Source organism: Megascapheus bottae, chromosome 16, assembly GCF_031878675.1.
Source record: "Megascapheus bottae isolate mThoBot1 chromosome 16, mThoBot2.hap1, whole genome shotgun sequence".
Lineage (NCBI taxonomy): Eukaryota > Metazoa > Chordata > Mammalia > Rodentia > Geomyidae > Megascapheus > Megascapheus bottae.
The window spans coordinates 49,871,138-49,881,324 of NC_143524.1; the positions used below are offsets into that span (position 1 = coordinate 49,871,138).

Below are 10,187 nucleotides of genomic sequence, written 5' to 3' on the forward strand. Positions count from 1 at the left end.
ACACCATATCAAGATTCTTCGAGTTCCCAAGAGCAATATGACAATCAAGATATCAATCCAGCTACATCCATTCTAAAGCTTAGAGTCCAGTTCTAAACTCACAGTTGGTAGTAGAATTTAAACCCTATGAAAGTCTCTATTCCCTTGCTGCTGGTTAACTTCTCATTCTCCCTTTCACATCACAAAACCTTACTTCTTCAAGGAGAACAGGAGTAATTTTGCCACTCCTTTCTTTTTTTTCAGTATATAAACTATTTATTAACAGAAAAGGCCTACAGACTCATTTCTTCTTGGACGCACCCACAGTGTGACCACAGTGTCCAGTGGTCTTGATGTGCTGGCCTCATAAGCCCCAGAAGTGGTGCAGCCCTCTATGGGCTCGGATCTTCTTCAGCCGCTCTGCGTCTTCATGGAGCTTATTGTCTAGACTGTTGGCCAGAACCTGGCTGTATTTTCCATCCTTTACATCCTTCTGCCCGTTTAGGAACCAGTCTGGAATTTTGTACGAACGTTTATTTTGCATAATGGTGATAATACATTCAACCTCATCCTCTGTGAGTTCTCCAGCCCTCTTGGTGAGGTCGATGTCTGCTTTCCTCAACACTACATAAGCGTATCTTCGCCCACACTCTTAATGGCAGTGATGGGAAAGGCTATTTTTCTGCCTCCCATAGATGTTAATGTTGGGTACTCGCGAAATGTGCTGGAACTTATCAGGTATCACTAGAGACATGGCTTGCCACTCCTTTCTTTCTTTCTTTCTTTCTTTCTTTCTTTCTTTCTTTCTTTCTTTCTTTCTTTATTTTAATTAAGAATTTATTAACATTGATTTTTACATCATATTTCAAATGACATGTTTAACAAACAAGTATTCAAGAAGGGAATTTCTACAGACAATCACTGGCACTTAGATTTTAGAACATAATCAAAATTAGGTTGAGGGTTTGTATGTCCTAAATATATAATAATCTATGTAATAAAACATTATGTCTATGTAGTTGTGTTTATATTTCCAATACCATGTCCATAGCATTGGGTATGGAACTTTTGAGTCCTCGCTCTTGTACTGTTTGGATCTAATAGCCACATACTAAGGATACCATGCGCCTTTTGTTCCTTAGGTCTTGACTTGTCTCACTCAACATGATTCTCTCTAGATTCATCCACTTTCCTGCAAATGCCATTATTTTATCTTGTCTGTTGGCTATGTAGAATTCCATTTTCTGCATCTATTCATCTGCAGTAGGGCATTTGAATTGTTGCCATCGCCTGGCTATTGTGAATAGTGCAGAGATAAACATAGCTGGGCAGGTGTCCTTATCATATCTTGGGTTATGCTGTTTAGGGTAGATGCCCAGAAGTGGTATGGTGGAATCATAGGGAAAGTCAGTTTTCACCTGTTTAAGAAACCTCTACACTGCTTTCCAGTAATGTTTGAGCTAGTAAAAGTTCAGGCTGGCTTTGTTGCTGTTGTTTTGGTGTGTGTGTGTGTGTGTGTGTGTGTGTGTGTGTGTGTGTGTCCATGTACTGAGACTTCAACTCAGAATCTGTCCCTGGGCTTTGTGTGTGTGTGTGTGTGTGTGTGTGTGTGTGTGTGTGTGTGTGTGTGTGTGCAAAGCTAGAACTCTATGACTTCAGCCACAGCTCCACTTGCATCATTTTGGTGGTTAAGTGGAGAAAAACATCTCATGGACTTTCCTACCCAGGCTAGCTTCAAACTACAATACTCAGATCTTAGTCTCCTAAGCAGTGAGCATTACAGATATGAGATCATGGATTCTGCTAAGTTCAGGTGTTTTTAATTATATCCACCCCACAAGTAATGGGCTTAATTTCTTGTAAATGTTCCTATTTTAGCATCAATGATTCAATGTTAGCATTAGTTTCTGACACTATGTTAGCATTTCCAGATACATGTTATAATTTCATTTTTGAATCTAAATAATATGCACATTTGTACATGGGTGAAATTTTCAAAGGAAGGCTTCATAATTTTATGGGTTCCAGGTATCAAAATATCTGCTCTTCCATTGATTAGCCACAATTTTTACTACAAATATTTGGAATTTTTTTCTGTCTTAGAACTCAGCAGGATTGGTCAGGTTTCTGTAATACAAAGTAAGTATTCCAAAATGCTTATATTAATTAGTTAGTAAACATCAGAAGGAGAAGAAAGGTAGAACAAAGAGAAATACCACACAACTACAGTTGGGCAATAAAATTGTTTATTAAAGTCAACATATCTGTGAGTACCATCCATCTTGAACAATGTCACTCTTTCACAATTCCTCCAATGTTTCCATAACAATTTAAAGATAAAAATCAAAGTAAAAGGGGTCAGAAGTGTGGCCTAGTGGTAGAGTGTTTGCCTAGTAGTACACAAAGGTCTGGGTTCGATCTCTTGGTACCCTATACACAGAAACAGCGGAAGTGGTGCTGTGGTTCAAATGGTAGAACGCTAGCCTTGTGAAAGCCCCAGGTGTTCAATCTCTGAGTTCAAGCCCGAGTACTGGCAAAAGAAGAGTACAAAACAGAAATAATAGAAAAAAAAAAGAAAGAAAGAAGGAATGAAAGAAAAGAAAGAGAGAGAGAAAGAAAGAAAGCAAGAAAGCAAGAAAGCAAGAAAGCAAGAAAGCAAGAAAGAAAGAAAGAAAGAAAGAAAGAAAGAAAGAAAGAATCCTCTTCTTGCCTCCGAAAACCAGAAACCTGGAGGACAAATGAGTCCTGTTTTGCCTAGCACAATGTCATGGTAGTAAATGGAATTTCAGCCAAGTCTCCTTTCAGAAAGTCTAGGTAATGTCTCCTGCTAAGCCCACCAGTGGCTCCTCAACAAATGTGTTTTCCATGACAAGCTCATTACTTTCTATTTACAGATTGTATATCAGCATCATCAGTGTTATAGGCCTAGTTGTTTGCAAAAGGTACATCAACTGAGACACTAATTCCTAGCAATTTGAAGACTAGATGACAGTGTTATTGTAGATCTGTATTCTAGGCATACGGAGTCATCTGGTCCCCACATCTCTTATTGGAATTCCAACTGGAGGGGATGCGAGGCTTTCAGAAAGGCCTGTGGGTCACTGACAGACAATAATTGCCCTATAAAATATTCCCCTGAAGAGCAAGGAATCCACTTTAATAAAGAGTGTAGAAAAATTAAAGTCATGTAATAGCTAAGAGGTCAGGTTCTAAAGTCAGATGAACATTGGCAGAATCCAACTCTACCGTTTCCTTGGGCAAATTAATTAAATTTCTTTCCTATAAAGTTGAGATAATGGTAAGTCCTTCCCATTGGGTTTGCTGTGCATATTAATGAAAACAATGCAGATAATATATCGTGCCGAGAATAATCTTTCACAAGCATTTCTTCCAGATTAGTCTATATTTACCCACATAAAATGCTACATTCCAAGTCCTAGGAAACCTTTATTTTATTGTGCTGGTAGCAGGGCTTTAACTTAGGATATGGTGCTCTCACTTGGTATTGAAATACGTCTCCACTTCCAACTTTTTCTGGTTCATTGATGCTAAATCAGGACTGATTTGGTTGCTCACATCTTACAATTTTCAGATCTCAGCCTCTTGAGACAGCCAGAATTATAATATAAGCCACCAGAGCCCTGAAGTGACTTTTATGACAGTGTTCACTATGAGATGAAAAAGGAATGAAAAGAAGTTTGTCAAAGATCCAGTGGCAGAAAGTCACCATTTCCACTTCACTCCCTGTATAACAGGGCAGTGTCTGCCCTGTCAGTTGTATTCTTTCTATTCTGCTTTTTGCATGAAGAGCACAGAATGCTCAATAAATAGCTAATGGATCAGTTAGTGAAAACTTTCCTAGGATTAAGTAAAATTTAGCCAAATTAGTGTGCAATTTCTTTATCCTTAAGCCTAGCTTTATTTTCTCCCCATTTTTCAGTTTGCCAGATTTTTCAAGAAGTTTTCTAACAGTACTGAGACAGTCATTGCTCATTCTTTCTTGTGACTATCATATAATCAGTCTCAACCCACCTAAATTATAAGAAAATGGGTAAGTGACAAGTCTATTATTATTTTTGATTAGTACTATTAGCCAGGGTCCAAGGAGTTTTTGTTCATTCGTTTTGAAAAACGGCACATTTCATGTAGGTATATATGCATTTTCTAGAAAACGATTGACTGACAGACTGTCAAAAATGTTGAATTTCCTCAAAGATTTCCAAACAGAATAGAGAACTGTTTTTTATACCTTCCAAAAGATGGCTAATGTTAAGGTTTAACTTCTTCTTTGCTAGATTAACTTTAGGATAGACAATGTTTGGAGCAGCATAGCCCTAACCTAGCTTTTTGCTGGTTCACTGGACTTTAGTCTCACTGATATTTATTGCCTAGAATAGCTTCAAACTGCTTCAGATCTTAGCCTCCTGAGTAGCTATGATTATGGACACACGCTTGAGGCACCCAGAAAGAATTATTATGCTTAGCACTTTCAAACTATGGTTTTAGAGATGATCTTAGGATCTATCCTTTCTAAGAAAGGGTTGTAGAAGTTCTCTATGAGAAACAAGTAGATTGTGACAGTCACAAAAAAGTAGTCTGTTCAGTTTCCATTGAGAACTGCCATGGCAATTCTGAAAATTACCTAATGTCTGGGTGACATTCTGATTTGAGGGAAGTTCAAAAAAATTCTCCTTTGGTTACAACTGTCTTCATCAGTTTTTAGGAAGCCTTGAAATACAATTTGCAAGGGGGAGACTCTGTGTCAGACACAAAACGGGCTTTGAAATCAGGCAGGCAGACTTAATTGAAACCACTCTTCCACCAATTAAAAATATGTATGTCAATGCAGGATACCTGACAGAGGATCAACTTTTAAGCTCACTAGCAGTTTTCAGCTGTATGCTACTTTGTTTCACTGTAAATCCTGCAGGGATTATTGAGGACATTTGCTGCATTCTCAACGGTCTGTTAAAATATATGTAATTGTGCATGTTTGTGCATGTTTCTGTGCTGTAAAGGAAATATGTGCTTGTGTGTTTGTGTTTGTGTGTGTGTATGTGTGTGTGTGTGTGTGCCTGTGTATGTGTGTATAGTCAGGCTAAATGAAAATAATATTATTAATCCATTAAAGCCTTTAGAGGATCCCAAGGTTCCAGAGAATCTAGTATAAGGCAGTAGAAGCCTAGAGAAATATTTAATATACTAACATTCCTCTGACAACTACCATTGATTGTTTCAATTGCCTTATTTATTTGTTTGTTTACATATGGAAGGAAAGAAAACTACCTTTACTTGAAAACGACAGCATTAAAATTGAAATGGAATCTCTAAACAAAGCCATTAGAACTAACAAGTGAGATTTGCAAGTTTGTAAGGTACAAGATAATGATACTTAAAGCTCATTTTTATAAATATACAGTAATAACAAATGCCATTTTGTACATTTTAGCTATTCCAAACCTATCTGGGATTTTTTTAAGCATTAGATTTGCAAATCTTTGACACACAAACACCCCCTCAAAACCCAAACAAATAATAAGATGTTGAATATGTATTGTTCCCCAAGAGATTCTCTCAGAAAATTTAGTTCCTCTTTCTGATCAACTTGATGTGTCAAAAAACTAGACCCTTCTGCAGTCATTAAAGACTAGTTTGCATTTTTAAAGAATTTTGCATAAATGAAAATTATACATTTGTTCTTTTTAAAAATCTGTTTATTTGATCTCTGGATAATTAAGAGCTTCCATATTGTTGGAATTATAGTAATTCATCCATATGTATTTCTTTTTATTGTGTTACTCTCTTGTGTAGTTGAACCTTCACTTATATATCCAGTCCCTTGCTAATGAATATGTAAATTGTTTCCACTTCGGGGATTTACAAATAATGTCGTTATAAATATTCATCTATAAATCCCTGTACAGATAAATAGTTTTATTTCTCTCAGGTGAATATTGTGGTTGTCATGGCTGAGATGCAGTGAATTTTTAAAAAATTTCCAATATATTCCCCAAGACTTATCCAGCTACAAGTAGAACAGAAGGAAGCCATTTGTTTCCCTTACCTAGACATTCTAATAGACAGTTATAGTCATTTCTCATTGATCTTATTTACAGTTTTTTGGTTTTGGACAGTTGTAGGGCTTGAACTCAGGCCCTGGGCACTGTCCATCTTCAGCTCAAGGCTACCACCCTACCCTTGAGCCACAGCCTTACCTCCCATTTTTATTTTTTTTGCCAGTCCTGGGCTTGAGCTCAGGGCCTGAGCACTGTCCTTGGACTTTCTCAAGGCTAGAGCTCTACCACTTGAGCCTCAGCACCACTTCCGGTTTTTTTCTATGTCTGCGGTATGAAGAAATCGAAACCCGGTCTAAGTGCATGCTAGGCAAACATTCTACCACTAGGCCAAACTCCCAGCTTGCCACTTCCCATTTTTTAGTGATTAATTGGAGATAAGAGTTTCAATGTCTTTAGTGGCCAGGCTGGCTTTGAACTTCGATCTTCAGTTCTCAGCCTCCTGAAGAGCTAGGATTATAGGTGTGAGCCACTTGGCCTAGCCTCATTTACATTTTTCTAACCGTTAATCATAAATAATGATTTGCTGTCTAAATAATTGATACGTATTCATTTTTGTTGATACCAAATTTGAACTCAGGGCCTTGAGTTTATTTCTTCTGGCTCAAATCTACCAATCATTCTAGGCCTTCAGTCCTTTCTTTTTTTTTTTTTTTTCTGGTTAATTGGTAACACAGTCTCATGAACTTTCTTCCCAAACTATCTTCTAATCCCAGCACTTCAAATCTCAGCCTTTGAGTTGCTAGTATTGCAGGCATAAGGCATGAGGACTTGGCTCTATGCTTTCCTTTGTAAAAGTATTCTTTTTCTATTTATTGTATTGTTTTGTGTTCTGAACCTCACATATAGACAGGTTTTTTTTTATGTTTTGGAAAAGGCCTCCTAGCGAATATTTGATTTGCAAACCTTTTGCTAATCCTGTGGCTTTTAATATATTTTCTTTGCAGTGTCTTTGGAAAGCAAAAATATTAACTTGTATTATGTCCAGTTTATCAATATTATCTTTTACATGATACATTACTTAAAATATATTTGACTAACTCAAGGCCATGAAGACTTTTGCCACATATGATAAGAGCCTAGAATATGAATATATAAAGGGTTAAGAAATTAAACCCCCAAAGTCTTAATAACCAGGGTAATAAGTATGAAAATATGTTAAGTACTTCTCAAGAAGTACAAATGAGCAATAAATATATCCAGAAATGATCAACATCGTTCCTATAAAAGAATTACAACTCAAAACAATTTTGAGAGTCCATCTTAGCCTACCACAAGTGGTCCTAATCAAAACACAAACAACAAATACCATTGGGGGCATATGGTAAAAGGAACACTGCTATACTGTTGGTGAGAATGTAAATAAGTGGAAGGCACTTTGAAGATTCCTAAGAAAAATAAAAAGAAACCTTCCCTAAGATCAAATTCTGGAGTATTTATCCAAAATGGAACAGGTAAAGTTTAGTAGACATTTGCACACCAGTATTTATGGCTAGACCATTCACTATAGCCAAGTTATGCCAATAGCAGAAAACATAATGTATTTTATTTGCAGGGAAATGGATCGGCATGAAAAAAAAATGTGAAATAACATCAATTGAGAGACAAAGGACATATGTTTGTTTTTTTCTTATATGTGAAAGTTATATCTAACATACCAAAAAAAAAGCCTGAAAACATATACAGGGCATATGACTATAAACCAGACCAAACAGATTGAAATATGGTTGTGAATGGGTGGGTTTCGATGGTGTAGCCCACTAAATAATTAACAATTGGGCCTATTAAATTCTAGGACATGCTGAATTAAAACCTACATGTAGAATTATTTAAAGACACTTAATTTTTAATGTGGGTTTTCAGGTTTTTTTTAAACTTTAATAGAGCATTTTTTGTTTTGCCAGTCCTGAGGCTTGAACTCAGGGCCTGAGCACAATTCTTGGGCATTCTCAAGGCCAGTGCTCTTATCATTTGAGTCACAGCACCAGTTCTGGCTTTTTTTCAGTATATGTGGTACTGAGGAATTGAGCCAGAGTATTGTGCATTCTAGGCAAGGACTCTACCACTAGGCCAAACATATTCCAAGTTCTTGATTTTAATTCATTATGTCATAAAAGATATATATGTACTTAAGTTTGTTGAAATGTGTTCAAGATGTAGAATATCTATTATACTAATACAAGGAAAGAATATGCATTTTATTCTATTGTATGAACTCTTTTGTAAATGTTAATAAGCCTAGAAATTTTACATTATAGATTCATATACAGATTCTCTGTTTACTTATACTATTTCTTATGAGTCACAGGTGTTGGAATTTCAGATATGATTAAGATTCGTTAATTTCTACTGGTATCTGTGATAGCTTTTGCCTCATGTATTAAGCAAGGCTGATAATTATGTATCTGTACATATTTTTAAAAGAAAAGACATGAAAAGGTACATAATAGTTTAGGATTGTTACTTTTACTTTAATGAGTTGATCTCCTTTATAATTAGAAGAGAATGATGATCATCTTTATTCCCAGCATCTGTCTGAAACTGCCTTTAGCATGGCCACAGCTATTCTATTTTTCATAAGTTTAATATTAATCCATATATTTTTCAAGTATTTTTTTCTTTTAATCTATTTGTATCTACATTTAACACATGCTAATTTTTATTTATACTTCCTATATGACTTTTATCCAATTTCATAAACTCAGACTTTTAATTGGATTGTTTACCCTATTTGTATTTTTTTGTAATGCTATTATGCGTATAATTAGTCTTGAGAACTGTGAGGCAGACAGAGAATATTTTTTTAAGGAGAGGGAACTTGATAGCTTCTATAATAGGCCTGACATACGGGGAAACATAAAATGGATAGCATAGTGGTCCTAAGAGAAGAGGAGAGAGGAGGGTCTAATGAGGTCACAGAGGTAAACACGGATAACAGGTCCAGTGAGCTATGTTAAGCGGTTTAATCTCCCTAAAAACAACAGGAAGTGCTTGGAGGCTTCTTCTCTTTGGCTGCAGAGGCGAATGGATTTGGTAGATAATAAATGACAGGGAGACAAGTACTGAGGAAGGAGTCACCCTGCTCCAGCCCAGAATTGATAGTGGCATGGAAACAAAAAGACATAAAAAAGAGAAAAGAATTCTTGCTTGGAAAAATGAACAAATGTTTGACTTTGAATCAAATATTGAACTACATTTAGCAATTATGACATATATCCTGAAAAAAAAGGAGTCTATTGATTTATGAGTCTGAAAGTTCAACTGATCTCATCATGTTGAAAGTGTTTAGTCAATTGCAGAGAGACAAGTATCATAAGATTTTTGCCTTAGGTGGAATCCTGACCTAATAATGGTAAGAAGAAGGTATGATTGTAAAATGAGATCTGTATTGAGAAAGATCTATCAGGAGTGAGAAGAATGTGGGCATGATAGGGCATTAATATGATTCAAAAATATTGTATCTGTTATCTTTATCTCTATACCTCCCTCTGTTTACTTATCTGGGTATTAACTCCTTATTATATATTCATCTATTATCTTCTTCTATCCATCTACCATTAATGCATATATGTAGGAAAACATAATGGAACAAACTAAAAATGTTAAAAGGGAGAGGGCAAGGAAAAGGAATCGGAAGGAGCTGCCTAGAAAAGGTGAATTAAAGTGCCCTATTTGGACGTATGTATCTAAATATAACATAAAATCACTTGGTATAATTTATACTACTATAAACTTTAAGAAGAATTAATTATTTTAGCAGTGAGAATTTCATGTACTCATTATCCTCAATAAAATAGAGCACCAGAACTTTATTCTGTTCACCTCACAAAGATTATCTTATTAAGTTATTTCTTCCCCTTCTATATATGGATGCAAAATCACCCTCCAGATAATATACTTGATACAGGTTCTCCAGAGTTAATAATGTAACTATATCTCTGCTAAATTCTGTATGTTTAATCCTTATTTTAATTAATTTTTTTTCCTCTGGGAACCACCTTTACAGCCCACACATTAAAGTTTAATAGTCCAAGTATTAGTCCCATGATTGAGATTCCAGTAAGAAATAACTGAAATCTGGACTGGGAAAAGAAATGTATACTGTTCACTGGAATCCAGTCTCTAATAGAGGCC

The 10,187-nt window shown here is 35.8% G+C and overlaps 1 pseudogene; it reads right to left on the minus strand.

The window, feature by feature from the left end:
- Positions 1-228: 228 nt before the first annotated feature.
- LOC150053555 (small ribosomal subunit protein uS13 pseudogene) lies at positions 229-733 on the minus strand (annotated as a pseudogene).
- Between the last annotated feature and the right edge of the window lie 9,454 nt (positions 734-10,187).